Here is a 15,324-nt window from a genome sequence, read left to right on the forward strand (position 1 = left end):
TTTTCAATTCCAGCTGTAAAACTATGCTTAATTTCGAATCATGTGCCCATGCTCACGCGGCCCTATAGAGCCTAAAGAGCTACCTTGTAAAAGAAGTGGCTAATCAAATCTATTCGAATTGTATGTTTGCTGAATGCGTCAGCTTTTATTGCCTAGAGGTGCGGCTGGCATCTGCCATCTGTCACTCTTTGACATATCAGCTCAGTAATTATTTTGTATTTCCAGACTCTTGTCATGCCCGAGAGAGAGATTTCACAAAATATTTAATAACTTCTACAATTTGGCGAACACCACATAAGATGTAGCGGAAATCTTTATATATATAAATCTTCTGACCGTGTGTTTGTAATTGAACTGCTCCTAAACGGCTTGACCGATTTTGATGAAATTTTTTGTGTGTGTTCAAGGAGATTCGTGAATGGTTCAGATTCACAATTTGGTCCACTGGAAAATGTTTTTTTAAACTAATTTTTCATTTGTAATTAATTGCTAATTTTAGAATGTTTGACCGATAGATGGCGCTACCATCGCAGTATCCAATATTCAGACCTTAAATTGGCGTAAACGTGCAATAAACAAAACTATGCCAAAGTAAAAGACGACATCTGTAGACAAGTTTTCATAACGTGGACAGAGTTGTTCGTTCTTAAGTAATAAATTGGGTGATTCCATACATCTATGGGGTAACATTTTTTTTATACCTGCTAACTATTGGAGGGGGTATCTTGACAGGCAATTTAAAATTGCAAAGATCTGGCATAAAAGCGGCATAACTGAAGTGTTGATAAAAAGGTCTATTAAAATTTGAGATATACAGAAATCTTTTCGAAGCATTGCAAGACTGATGCCATAACCTTGCCAGCCGATTTTTTTTGTCTTTCCACGCTTGAGAACCGTTTCTTAATATGCAGTCAACCAGGCTGACAATCGATTGGACTCGATTGATTTCACTGATGCACAGCCCAAATTCAATAGTATTTTTACCCCAAAAACCAATTCTTTCTTAACGCACGAAATGCTTTTTGATTCATTTCACCAAAATGCGATTATTCCTTAACTAATACTTATAATCTAACTAACTAATAGAAATCATATAGATGGTAATAGTAGTACTACCTATGTATCAGCCACAGTAAAACGTGGGCGGGTCCTCTAGTATATATACATTGTATAAACACCACCTGATGGTATCCCCTTTTCTTTGAGATCAGAGAGTGAGAGAGACATTTCAGTCACCGTTTCTATTCAGAGAAACATGAATAAATGCAATGAGTTGCGTGGAGAATAGGTTAAATTAAGTTATACTGGCCGGCTCGCACATCATACATAGACTTACTGGCCTTTATTAATGCCAAATGGAGGTTGAGTTTAGTTTGAGGTAAAGTATACGACATGAAAGGCATCAACGCTTTTTGCGAACTTTAAGAGCGCTTTGCGAATCTACGTTTGATACCACGTCTAGTCCTTTGAACACCGAAGCTCTCACATGCTTAAAGCGAGTTCAATATAGTGCTGAACACAGGCATAGGAGTTGTTCCAGCGTCTATCTCATGCCAACTTCTCTGCATTTTCTGCAATTATCCTCATTACTGATGCCTATCCGGCTCGCATGTGATGCCAGTAGGTTGTGACCTGTCAAGAGATCAAATTAACGGACAAGAGATCAAGAGCCGTTTTGTAGAGCTTTCGAGACCGTATGAGTAATAAGCAAGCGAGTTTTCCTAAGAGGGTCTTGCATATGATCAGTGCGACCTTGCATGTACTTAAAGCATTTCCATCTCGCACTGATCCGCCTATGGGCCCTCTAGGAAATTGTGTTGTATATCGTTCTTAGTAACTACAGTATTTCCTGCACCTGTCGACAATAAGTCCAGAATCAATTGCATTTAAATAGGACACAAGTCGAACTAAGCCTCTAGCCATATACATAACTGTGTATAGTAGGCTTTAGCCGCAGGGCTAAACGTCCCCTATATTATATGCCAGAAAATTCAAATGCACAAATTGAATTGTTTGAGGGATTGAAATCGGGAAAAAATTGCACTCACACTGTTACAGTGCCCTCGAAACCCCTATGTAATCGTAGGTTTGTTAAAGAAGCTCAAATGAATTCGCTGCGTAATTCATATTAAAGGAATGTGTGAAATTAATGCTGAAATGTTATTGACACATCGCGATGTGAATGTGTTTTAATTTATGGTAATTGCATTCCACACTCATTCCACAAATTAGCAATCAATTATATTGATGATGTTATTGCTCATTCTATCATTCGCCAAATTCGCATCATTAACACGTTGTGAAAACGAAATCATTAACAATCGGCATCATTGTTTTGCGAGAAATGCAATTACTTACTCTTTTTAATTGTAATGGGATATGCTCCCACATATACAAGCACACATACACACATATTTAATTATATACATCCAAGCAAATTTGATTACATGCATGGCATTGCCAGTACTTTTAAAAGCTTTCAGCTCATTTCCGCACGATGTTGCTGTAATTATAGATTAACGGGCAATTGCTGTAATTGTAATTATTGACGTTGAAACATTTAACATAATTAAATATAGCAGTAAATAGGTAGACCAGTAATTGCATATTAATTATTCACATATTGGCGGAAAGTTGATATTATAGAGTTCGAATATAAATGAAAATTAAGAATTTTTTATGCCTCAATTATTGCATTAGCAATATAAATATATAATGCGTTTGATTATTACTGAGCAGTGATCGTAAATAATGACTAATGTTGTCATTTTTAAATAAAATAATCTAAACTTAGAATCGACGTTAAAAAAGATAGCGTCATCTTAATCTATTTCGATGGTCTGTGCAATCCAATCAGGAATTTTCAATTTCGAATTTTTAAGATTTTTCACTTATAATGCTTAATTTTGAATATTTCCTTAATAAGTCCTTAATAAGTAAAAAATAATCATTATTATATTATTTCTATTTTTTGGTTTTTCCGAAAATTAATGATTACTTATAAGGTAATGATTACTCAAAAACAGTAATTATCATTAGAAAGACGGGAGCTTAGTATATACCTACATACAAGTATATAGCGTGAAAGCAGTCAAAATGACTGCATTGTGAAATGCGCAAAGAAATTTGTTTGACATTAATTTTATTATATTTTATATCACTTACAGTCATATAACGAGTTATTTAAAAGTATTAAGATTAACAAAATGTACTTCAGTGCGAAAAAAAATTATACAAATTTATTTAGACATTTTAAGCAAATGAAAGTGCAAATCTTTTTGGATGTATCTCTACCGCAAACATACTTTTTACATTTCTGACAAATATTATTTGTTTTGTTAGTGTGGCAAAGTCGTATTTGACAAATTTTTCGTTTGGTCAAATCTTATTGTGTTTGAAGATGTTGCAGTTGATACTTGTGTGTCTTTCTGCTGTGATGAATGTTTGCTTCTTTCAGTTCTGTAATTGCCGGCTAGCTGCTCTGCTAATTGAAACAGGAACTGCTTTCGTTCTATTTGTATTCCGGTCACATCTTTATAAAGGATCCAAGCATTTATTGCAGCTAAATCTAAAATGTTAAAAAATATTTGTAGGGGCCATCTACGAGAACTAGATTTCACCGTATATTTTCTGGCCATTTGATCTGTCATATCAACGCCAATTTTTGTTTTATTATAAAACTGAATAAAATCTGGTAACATTTTTCTATTACTTTTATCAATTTTTACAAATTTATGCCTAGAACTTAGAACAGCCACTCTTTGTTCGGTTTGCTTTTATATATTGTAATTTTCTGATCTATTTAAAAGAGTGGTAAAACGAGGCATGTTATCCTTCGACTGTTTGGCTGCTTTGGGTAATTCTCTTTTATTTCCTCTAATAGTTCCAACTAATGTAGTTTTTTTTTTGGCTAATATTTTCGTCGCTAGTGACATGCTGGTAAAAAAGTTGTCGGTCGGTTTCTTCCACAGTCTGTACTTGGATCGACAAGTTTCAGAACCACGTATTCGCTCAGAAGCATTGACGATGGTCGTTGTTCATCTTTCCCCAAGTAAGCAAAACCTTTCAACACGTACGTAGTAACGTCTGATGCAAGCCAGAATTTGATGCCATATTTATGCGGCATATTAGGCATATATTGTATAAACTTGCACCTAGCTTTTGTTGGAAATAATTATAGTTGTTCGTCAACTGTTATGTGTTGTCCTGGTTGATAGCAAGCTTGACTGTTTTCAATAAACTTGTCCCATATTTCCGAAAACAAAGGCAAATTTATTTGTTCGGATGCGTGTACTTCTTTCACTCCGTTTGTCAAAACGAATAAAACGTAGAATTTGCTTGAACTCATCTCGGGATATAGTTCTTCTGAAAAATTCGGAACCCCACTTTACTGACCATTATTAACTTAGTTTTAGTTAGTTTTTTGCTTCATAGGCTCCACGAGCATATAAAATGCCAACAAAAGCACGTATTTCCGGCAGTGTAGTTTTCCAATCGTAGTCCAAAATTCGGAGGGCTTCTCTTTCTGTACACTTTTGTATATGTTTGATAATATAATCGTTTATTATCAACGAGAATGCACTAACAAGATTAGTTATCATAACGCTCCGTTTTGCGTAGCCTGTTGGTCCTGGCACACCCTTGCAAATACACGTAGATGGTAGCCTTCCGGGAATATCACCTTCGTTAAATTTTGTCCACACAGTACCATCTGCAGCTGTTTCGGTCTCCTGAGAGGTATTTTCAGTTTCTTCATCTGAACCAATTAGCGCCCTATGCCTTTTCTTGGGCACATTGGTGACATCTTCATCGCGCTCTTCAGCATAAGATGTCTCACTTGGAATATGATCCGATTCATCTTCAGATGATAGTTCCTACCTCGTTGCAATTGATTCTATATCGGAACACTCTTCCCCTATCTTTCTTAGCTTTTCTAAAAGTTCTCTTCTGTTGGACATTTCTTATATGAACTTAGGGCGTGAAAAAAATCAACTGAACAACGTGTTAGCACGACTGGAAGTGCGAAAAGCAGACCTGAAGGGAACAAAGCTCGTGACCAGGCCTGGCATAAAATTCGAATGACAATAACTTTAGTTATTGAACATGTTATCATGTGATTACAATCCAGAGTCGAACTGATCTTTTCCAAAGAGTCAAAATGACTGCTTTTCGGCGCCCAATATAAGTATAACATTTCACATATACCTATACGAAATATGTATATATACATATTTCTCTGTAAATACGTATAAGAATGATGGCAACAACAAAATGATTAAATTAATCCATTTATACGTTGTAGGAAAAATTATTTAAATCACTATTTTTTAATTGAAATTCAAAATCAATCAAAATGACTTGCTTTGGCAATCTAGTGCTATTTTAACTCATAAAAGAAATCAATTATATAATTTTTATTTTTGTTTCGTGCTCAGAAACAATAATTACTTTTACGATTTTTCACCAATAATGATCAATTCTGATTAATTCCATAATAACTAAAAAAAAATCATTATCATAATATTTAAATTTTTTCTCAAAAGTAATGATTACTTATAAGGTAATGATTACGCAAAAAAATAATTGTTATTATAACTCGTAAAAAAATTAAATAAATAATGACTGTCCGAATATAGAAGTACAAATATAGTGAGAAATTCGTCTCCAATTTTCCCTTAGGAACAGAGAGGGGAGTTGTAATAGTCATGTCTGCTTTTAGTGATTTCAATTTTTGGTACAATTATGTGTCGGACATATAGAAACCACAAGCTTAGCAGGCAAGCAAACAATTTATTAGAATTTTCTGTCAGTGCAAGCTGATCTGATTACGTATGAATATATGGCAACGACATTTAAATGATTCAATTCTTTTGTTTTTGCTTTTCGATTCTAAGTTATACTTAAATATGTTTATTAAACAAGTATATATTTGAATAACAATCACTCAATATATTAATTTCTTTGCAGATCAATTAACGCTAATTCCATTTTTGTCAAAATGTAAGTAAAATATTCACTACACTCTTAAACAAAAAAAGCCACAGAAGCAAACATGATAAGAAAGCATTGACAATAATATTTTATATAGTTCATCTATGTATATTCATATGAAATTTTGATTCCACTCTGGGTGCCAAAAGCAGCTTATTTAATAAATAGCTTAAAGTATTGTACTATTATAGCAATCAGTGAATAATTTTGAAAATTTTTTGATTATTTTGATTCCGTAAAGTCTATCTCGCCAGAAAAGAGATATGCAGCGGTAAGGATGATTTTTCTACGTAAAATTAAGAAAAGTTCAAAAGCAAAAACAAATCAATACTACTATGCATGTATTAACCTGAAGACTAAATGTGCAAATTTTTGTTTTTGACAAATTACCGGTTTCCCATAAACACGATGTTGTCTTTGTGAAAATGTTACACGTTAATATTATTTTCAAAAATCGTATTCCATCTATTATTACCAGTATTATATATCATATCTAAGAGGGTTGTGAAGAAGTCGATCCGTTCAGGCGTTCTGGAGAAATTTTCGTCACTAACGCTGGACACAGCGTTTCCAAAAATCGCATCTGAAAATTTGTAGGTCAATTACACTAAGTTAAAAAGTTAATTCAAACACCTTTACTTTTGCCAGAATAACTTCAAATTTCCGAAGGAATTTCTCAAATATGTGTTGGAGTGTTCTGTTCTAAGCTGGTCATTTGTCTACACTTTCGAATAAAACTTTTTTGTAATCACATTTGGTTGAGAGTTTTAAAATTATTATTTCTCTACCAAAATTGTTATTAAGTAGTAGATAATCCCAGTCTTTTCTAGTTTTCTGGAGATAATTTCTATCTTCATAATTCTACACTTCAAAAATTTTTCACGCGGTTGAAGAAATTTATATTCAGTTTTGGGTAATTTCTTAATATTTAATACAAACTTAATTGTATACAAGTTGGCATTTGAAAGTTCACTGCCAAACTCGATTATTTTGAGGTCATTCGATTACTTGTGAGGTCATAACCAATACATGTAATAGCAGAACACATTTTAATCAAAAAATACAACCGTTTCGTGGCAAAGTGCTAAACAACAGGGCAACACGGTCATAAAGAGCCAGCCAATAATTCGCACGCATTTCGTTGCACACACAAAAATAAAGAAATAAACAAATGTTTGTATGTGTGTATGTGTATTTGTGCAAAAGAAATGTTGTAACGAAAAACAACAATAAACGCTTATGAATGAAGATTATTGCCGAGCAAAGCGTCTCCTGCCAATTTTTCATTTCATTAAATTGTTGTCCACTTTTTCATTACAACCAAAATAATTGCGCAGTTTGGCATATTTTACGCGCCTGAAAATATGCTTTTACACGTTTTTTGCGCCTCTTTTTCTTTTGTTTTCACCGTTTGTCGCCTGCCTTTTTTAGCGTTTGTTCTTTTTTGTTTTGTGCGTTGTGCTGTTTTCTGTCAAAGCGATTATTACCGCTAAACCACTGGCTACTTTGTTTTTGCTCTGTGGTTACATTCACACACAGACGCACCTGCGTTTTTAAGGCGAAAAATTATTTTGTGTTTTTGTATGAAAAATATAATTTATTTCGAAGTAAAGAAAAACACGCAAATTGCTTTTGTGCGTCTATATATATTTGTGTTGCTGCCGTTTTGAGCGCGTATAATTTTAAATTAAATGTCAACATTTTTATTTACTGTTAGCTTTGCTTGGCTGCTCGCCATTTACTTGCTGACACTCATTTGATTTGTTGGCCATTTCGGTGTGTTTAAATTTTATTAACTTTCATAATTCGGTGTGCGACAACATTTCCGACGACAAAATACAGAAAAAAAATCAATTGACTTGCTGTAATCTCATTAAAGCTGCTATTGAGTTATGGAATGTGCCAGCAGTGCAAATTTATAATTTATATTATAATATATAATATATACTATATATAAATGATTATTGGCATGAAATATTAAGTAGATTTGGTCTTTACTTGCTTAAATACCACTTTTTATATGTAATTTACTTCTTACAAAGGGTTCCCAAAGTTATTTGCAAATGTTTGTCAGTGCGTATACGTAACATCAAATGCTTCCTTCGCCAATGCATAGAAAATTAATTTTCTTTTATATCATTTTCTTCAATAATAATAGATTATTGGAAAACAAATGTTATTGTTGTATTATTAAAACATAGAAAATTAACTTCGAAGAAGATTTCCATAATAGAACTTGCTTTGGATCGGTCAGTTTGTATGACAGCTATATGCTATAGTAGTCCGATCTAAATAATTTCTTCGGAGACTGTACCGTTGCCTTGAGCAATAACGCAAACTAAATTTTTTACAGATATCTCGTCAAATGAAAAAGCTTCCCATACAAGCACTAGATTTTGATTGATCAAGTTGTATGGCTGCTATATGAAATAGTGATTAGATCTCAACAATTTTCTCGAAAATTACACCATTGCTTGAGAAAATAACTCAGGCCAAATTTCTTGAAGATATCTCGTCAAATAGAAAAGTTTTCCATAAAAGAACTTGATTTTTATTGGTCTGTTTGTATGGCAGCTATAAGCTATAGTTACACGATCTGAACAATTTCTTCGGAAATAACATGGTTGTTTTGTATAATAATTTTTACAAAATTTGGTGAAAATATCTCGTCAAATGAAAAAGTTTTCCATACAAGCACTTGCTTCCGAACGTTCGATTTGTATGGCAGCCATACGCTATAGGCATCCAGTATCGCCAATTCTGACAAATAAGCAGCTGCTTGGATAGTAAAGAATGTTTACAAAATTTCAGTTCAATAACTAAAACATTTCGCGTATAAACTGATAGCCGAACATAGATAAATCAACTCATATGTATGTCTGTCAGAGCGTATACGTAACATTAAATTATCTCACTTCTATTCAAGTTACCACATGTTTCCTTACTGCAACAATATTTCTTTTGTTGTTATTGTTTTAAAACTACTCATCAAGTGTTTAAGTACACGTTTTTCGTCACTTTTCTTAAGAAGATTTTATTAAGAAGATAACTACTTATATTAAAGAAAAGATATTTATCCAATTACTTATATACCTACATATTTCAATTGTGTGCTATAATATTTCATTCTTCCGCATTTCACTATCCTTATCAGCTGCTTTGCACACTCGTTGCAAATTTTCCATCGTCATGATTGATGTGATGCTCAAAGAAACCAATAGAGACGCACACACACATACAAACACAAAAGTATTGCACTCGCTTAGCGTAATTAAGCCACGGCTTTTATGTTTGTTTTACTCTTGAGAAAAGTTCAATTTATTGAAGCAGTTAATGCGGAAATTTAATAATTGTGGGATTTGAGTCTCTGGAGGTGGTGAGCGGGCGGTGCTTTTGATGCAAGCACGGTGTGCACCAGCTGGAATGTTTAATAATTAGATTTTAGCGCAGCGTGGCGAAAGAGTTTTAGATGAGAGCAGTGCAAACTAAATATAACTTTTAAGTTTTACTCCTTCGGATATTATGAATAAAGATACATAAGAGACAAGGTGTCAATCACTAGCAAAGTAATTATTTTATAGTTGTAAGAAGTGTCATTAATGAAAGAGTCTATGTACTGTGATCCACTAAGCAAAGAGTTGAATAGAAGTATATGCGGCAGCATATTTATATTTTAATTTTAATGATGAAAATTGGAAAATAGTATATTTTCGACGTGATAATTAAAAGAAACTAGAAAGATTTATTAAAAAAAAACATTATATTTGCAAGCATAAAAATATGTGGATTTTTGGAGGTGTCAATTGAGTTCTGCTTTCAAGAGAGTAAAGACATATATGTCATGGTCGGTGCCATATTATGAAATTATATAAATCTGGCAACACTAAATCTCGGTTTCTTTTTATATTATTCTTATCTATATCATATTAAATAAAGTCAGTCGCCGTCTTACATTGAAACTGCGTCTGTTTAACTCTGCTCAACAGGTCAACACAGGGCATAGTCAACGCAGATTTTATTTTGAGAAATTTGCTACGGTGGAAATAGGATAAATGGAGAACATGGTGAAAGATAATGAAATGTCGTAGCATTAATAAATTGAGACGCACTTTTAAAGCTCCATTTTACATAAAAAAAACACAGAAATGTTAACAAATTCAGTGACTTTGTTAAAAGTGCTTAGTTGGGCTTGCGATGACAATGTGATCATTTCAGAAAAACTTAGTTAAGGGGTTATTTCAAAAAATATATTATTTTGGCATAGATTTGTTAATATTATTTTAGGTTGTGCCGGCAATTAGCTTTGGATCTATAAGCAAATTTTTGGGATTTTCTAAACTTAATATAAAGGGCTCCCAAATCGTCAAGCATGTTTTTTCTCGAAACGCTGGTTTCAGAGTAAGTGAATAAAACTTTTCCGTAATGTTTGAACAGATTGACTTGAAATTTTTACACGACCTTCTCCTTAGATATTTTTGTCAGATACTGATCGAAGGTATAAGATTTTCGATGAAAATTTTGATTTTTCTCTACTTTTTACACTGAAGTGTAAATTTTTAACAAAAGAATGGTGTTTTTTAGGAAGCCACAGTTTTGTCAGAAATCAAAATTTTTACCAGTTCGTCGATCATTCACTTAGTTTAGTTAATAACATTTTTTTAAATCGTCTGAGTGTTGTTTGTCAAAGCGGAAAAAAAAATTTTACCAAAAATAAATTTGTAAAAACTTAATGTCTGTCTTATCAGCAGTTTGGCTTCAGAAAATTGCATGGCACATTTCAACAATGTAATAGGGTAGAACACTTTGGAACTAAAAAGTCTAGCATCTAGGCCTATTATTCAAATTAAAGTAAAGGCTACCAATGTCTTACTCTTTGCTGCTAAAGTCCTACTTGCACAATCCGATGTTCTACGTTAAATGTCGTGATGCTGAGTCGGATTTGAGCCCTGTTCGTGCTGGCGTACACCAAAGCAGTGTACTCGCCCTATACTCTACATTCCTTATATAGCCGACTTTCCAGGGTCAACTCTGGCTCAACAATAACGGCTGTGACACTGCTAGCATCACCCTCAAGTGGCTTTATATGGTCAGTTGTTACCAAGAAACACATGAGCAAAATAATTTTGGATTACAATTAATAAGAGGCGCACTTGGAAAGATCACGTAAAAATAAAAAGAACAGTTATGCTAGGAGAAGATCCTGTCTTAGTATAAATAATAAGTTGCTAATTTATAAGGTAATACTTAGACCGATCTGGACGTATGGCATTAAGGCCGGAGGTTGTGCAGCAAATTCGAATTTTAAAGTAACTCAGACTTTTCAAAATAAAATTCTATGCACCAACCTTAGCTGAATGTTGTCTTCGAGCTCCTAGACCGTTGCTAACCTAGGAAAAGATAATGTAGGGACATTAAATCATATGATCTTGGCTTTCATTTGACTGAGGTATATCTGGAAATATGAAAAATAATAATTTATACTTTTGGAAATATAGAAAATAGTCGGTCAACATCGTGTTATACCAGAAGAAATGTATCTATGTTAAATTATTATAGTATTTTGTTGGCTTGCACAAGATATCGGCCCAACGTGATAATGAATTGTTCATATGAGATCTGCCCGTCAAAGAGTTCTAAACCTAAAGGTTATTGGATTCATCTCTCAGCTAAAGTTCAGCTTGGTGGCAATTAGAAATACCAGTAACCTAAAAATATCCAATTAGTCGAGTTGCCAGGTAGTACAGTAGTATCGTTATGTAAACTTTGGTAATAAGACCCACAAAATACTTTTTTAACAAGCCTACACTTTTGCGGTTGCTATCGTTATTATAACAGCAGAGAAGCTTCATTTTCAAACAGTTTTGAGGAATTTTACCTGGTGTACGATTTTTCTACAGACACAAATTCTCGTCAATTACGATTAGATAGGAACTACTGTCAGGGAAACGGCTGCCACTAAACACTAATAATAATTTTCTAAGAATAAAATACTAAAAATTCCTCTTCAAGGAACTTTCTAACATCTTAAATGGGATATTGTGTCACTACAATTGATTAATTGAAAAATTATTGTAACAAAATAATAAGGAATTTAAAATGGAAATAGAAGAAAACAGAAAAAGGCAAAACCATGGGAGGAAATAAAATTTGTTTTCCCAAAATTATGGATTAAAACTCAATGAATCATATTCCAACTAAGCAACGACTCTCACACAATAAGTCTGCATTAATACGATTACCACTCGTTGCGCCGCCAACTGGCAACTGGATAAACTAGAATGGCAATAAGCATGCCCGTAATAATATTCAAGCGCGCCCACAATGATACTTCAGCGGCCAGGCGCTGTAATGCCGAGCTTTGCTATGCCATGCTATGCTGTGCCATGCTGTGTGAAGCCAAACAACATGGTCGCAGTTTCAAGTGCTTTACAAGTCCCATTACAACTGTGAATTCACTCACTGTGCCAACAACAACAACACCAACAAACCACAAAATTTAGGCGTTTGTGCGTTATGGACACAGCCCGGCCCCCAAAACCGCAGTATTTCTTTGTTAAGGTGTTTTCCTTTTCAGTTTCGCTTTGTACGCCTCCGGGGATGGCTTGCCTTTTCTGCTGCAGCGAAACCAAAAAATAAAAAGTTTACAACAAACACAACCATGACAATAAGATGTGTAGGCGCACGCCATCGCCATCTTCGGTGCTCTGCTTCGCCTCGCCTCGGCGCGCATTGCGAAGACGATGCGCTAACAACGAATTTGTGAAGGCAATGGCAACAAGCACACACACATGCATATACCAAAAGACACTTAAATGTAGAGAAGCAAATATGCATAACTAAGTAAAAAGTGCCATAGTTACTTATACAAAAGAAGGTAGAAATACTATTCGCCAGCGCTCGCCACTTCGCATTTGTCTAAAGATATTTTATTTTCGTTTCTCGGCATTTCGAATGCGATTATCCTGGCAACAAAGGCTGCGAGGAAAACATTTGTGCGCAACCGCGATTTATTTAGACTTTAATTTTAAGCAATTTGGGGCAATTTAAAGTTTACTTTGAACACAGTAGAAGGTTAAAGAAGAAAACAAAAAATGTTTGAGAGAAATTAACAAAGTGCCCTTTGGATGTCTTTTATCACCAAAAATATTATTAATAACGGTTTTTAATTATTCATATAGAAAGAATAGCAAACTTGAAAATAAATGAGCATTTCACTTGATTATCGTTTTTTTTTTTTTGGGTGACTATAGCAATACTTAGACAAGCAATATTGTAGACAAAACAGAAACGATAAATTCGACTGCTCCGAAGCCATAATACCCTTCAAGTCGTAAAAAAGTATACAAATAAATGTATCATGATTTTGAGCATGGTAGCTATATACTCGTTTTCAAAAGGGTGATCTCCCATCCAAGGCTGTTGGTAATTTTTTATTGTGGGTGTTTTCTAAGTATCTAATCCCAAACCCAGCCCACAACCCTGGGTAGGAATGATTCGCCTTCTCACTTTACACTGGCCTTCAAACGGATGCTTTTCGGCTACCCAGACGAACCTTTGTCTAAGTCTTGAACTCGATAAGCAAAATGCAAAAAAGGTCGTTTATGGTCACTCCTAAGTGAATGGCAGTCAGAGAACTTTCCTGACTTGCGTGAACTTCTACACATGACTCTATCCACCATCCTCCTTTCGTTCTCAGTTCTGCTATCTGTAGACTGGATAAGGAAGCGAAGCGTATGGGTCTGGTTGTGAAGGACGACAAAACATAATATCTCCTGCCATCAAACAAACATTCGTCATAACATCGAAGTCGTAGGCAATTGAGAAGTAAAGTTCTCTCTCGACGAACAAAGACCAAACTTTACAAGTCACTCATCATCCCAGTCCTGCGCTATATGGTGTAGAGGCATTGACGACGACAATATCTGATGAGTTGACGTTACAAGTTTTCCAGAGAAAGGTTCTGTGGAAGATTTATGGTCTTTTTCGTTGGCCATGGCTAATACCGCATTCGATGGAACAATGAGCTGTACGCGATATACAACGATATTGTCATAATTCAGCGAATTAAGAGACAGCGTCTACCCTGGCTAGGTCATGTCGTCCGAATGGATGAAAACATTTCTGTTCTGAAAGTAATCAACACAGTACCCGCCGGGGAAGCCGAGGAAGACTTCTACTCCGCTGAAAAAACAGGTGGAGAAGGACCTAGCTACACTTGGTATCTCCAATTGGCGCCAGGTAAAAGGGAAGTACGACTGGCGCGCCGTTGTAAACTCGGCACTAACCGCAAAAGCGGTGTCTACGCCAAAAAAGAAGAAGAAGCTATATACTCTCTCAGTCTATATTTTTAAGAGTGCTTTCGACGTCACTCTAAGACTCAATAAGATCTTCTTCGACTTCATCCATTTGGAGTTCTACAACATCGGTATCGGACATTTAATTCATGTTTTTGACTTGCGAAAAGCGGCCAACGTTGCGTTGGACTCCTTTGTTAGTGACAGTAAGATCTGCATCGTGACCCATCTTTTAACGAATTTTCATTAATCTGTGTTAACTGATCCGGCTTCGACGGTGTAGCCGAAATCTATTTATTGTCTTTGGCTGTGGATGGAATGTCCTTTTTATCGACCGCTATCGACATAACTCCGGTGTATACCTCCCCAACCAGCAAAAGCGTCATTATACAGTTGGACAGATCTTTGGTCGTCGACATAAGAAAATTAATTTCTTCCTGGTACCAGCCGGCATCTGCGCATGACATTGGCGGACCCGAATTGCTTAATAGAACTTCTGTTTGTCAGTGCAGCTTGCATCCACTTGCATTAGGCTCTGGAACTTTTGGTTGGGATCACTCTCATTCAGCACTCCAGTGATAATGCGGTTGTGGCCCACATCTGCAAATGATTTAGCCTTTGTTTTTGCGTTGGCTGCTTTCGAGCTCACTGAAAGCGCTGCCAACTTCACCGAACAAGAAGTGCCTTTTAGATTTTTTCCAGGAGAACCGGACTTGTTATTCTAGTTCGAAGTCTTCACCTACTTTATGCGAAAGTAGATCCGAATGCACATAGTCCCCGCTAGGCAGGTAAGGATATTGCATTACATAAGTTGCCAGGTATCAGTAAGCTCCGTCCGAGACTGAGTTGTTTAACAACCGCCAGCCAGGCTGATTCTCGCCAAGAGCCGCATTACATCATGATCTATCCTTTTTTATACTTCCAACTAAGGTAAGACTTTCAATATCATGCTAATGAGGAGCAACGAAGACTCAGACATAAAGTCACACTTTAGCTACATACCTCCCAACTGCTATAGGGCCGAACGATTTCCAGCCCG

At 35.1% G+C, this 15,324-nt stretch overlaps 1 protein-coding gene across 1 annotated transcript in view; it reads left to right on the plus strand.

Annotated features, from left to right (window-relative positions):
- Window positions 1–15,324, plus strand: part of LOC126763643 (probable G-protein coupled receptor 139) — a 226,001-nt gene that overhangs the window by 133,399 nt on the left and 77,278 nt on the right. The window contains exon 3 of the mRNA XM_050481349.1: window positions 5,968–6,000. The gene's annotated coding sequence lies outside the window, so the exon portion shown is untranslated. The remainder of the gene's footprint in view (window positions 1–5,967; window positions 6,001–15,324) is intronic.

This window comes from Bactrocera neohumeralis, chromosome 6 (assembly GCF_024586455.1).
Source record: "Bactrocera neohumeralis isolate Rockhampton chromosome 6, APGP_CSIRO_Bneo_wtdbg2-racon-allhic-juicebox.fasta_v2, whole genome shotgun sequence".
In the NCBI taxonomy this organism is placed as follows: Eukaryota; Metazoa; Arthropoda; class Insecta; order Diptera; family Tephritidae; genus Bactrocera; species Bactrocera neohumeralis.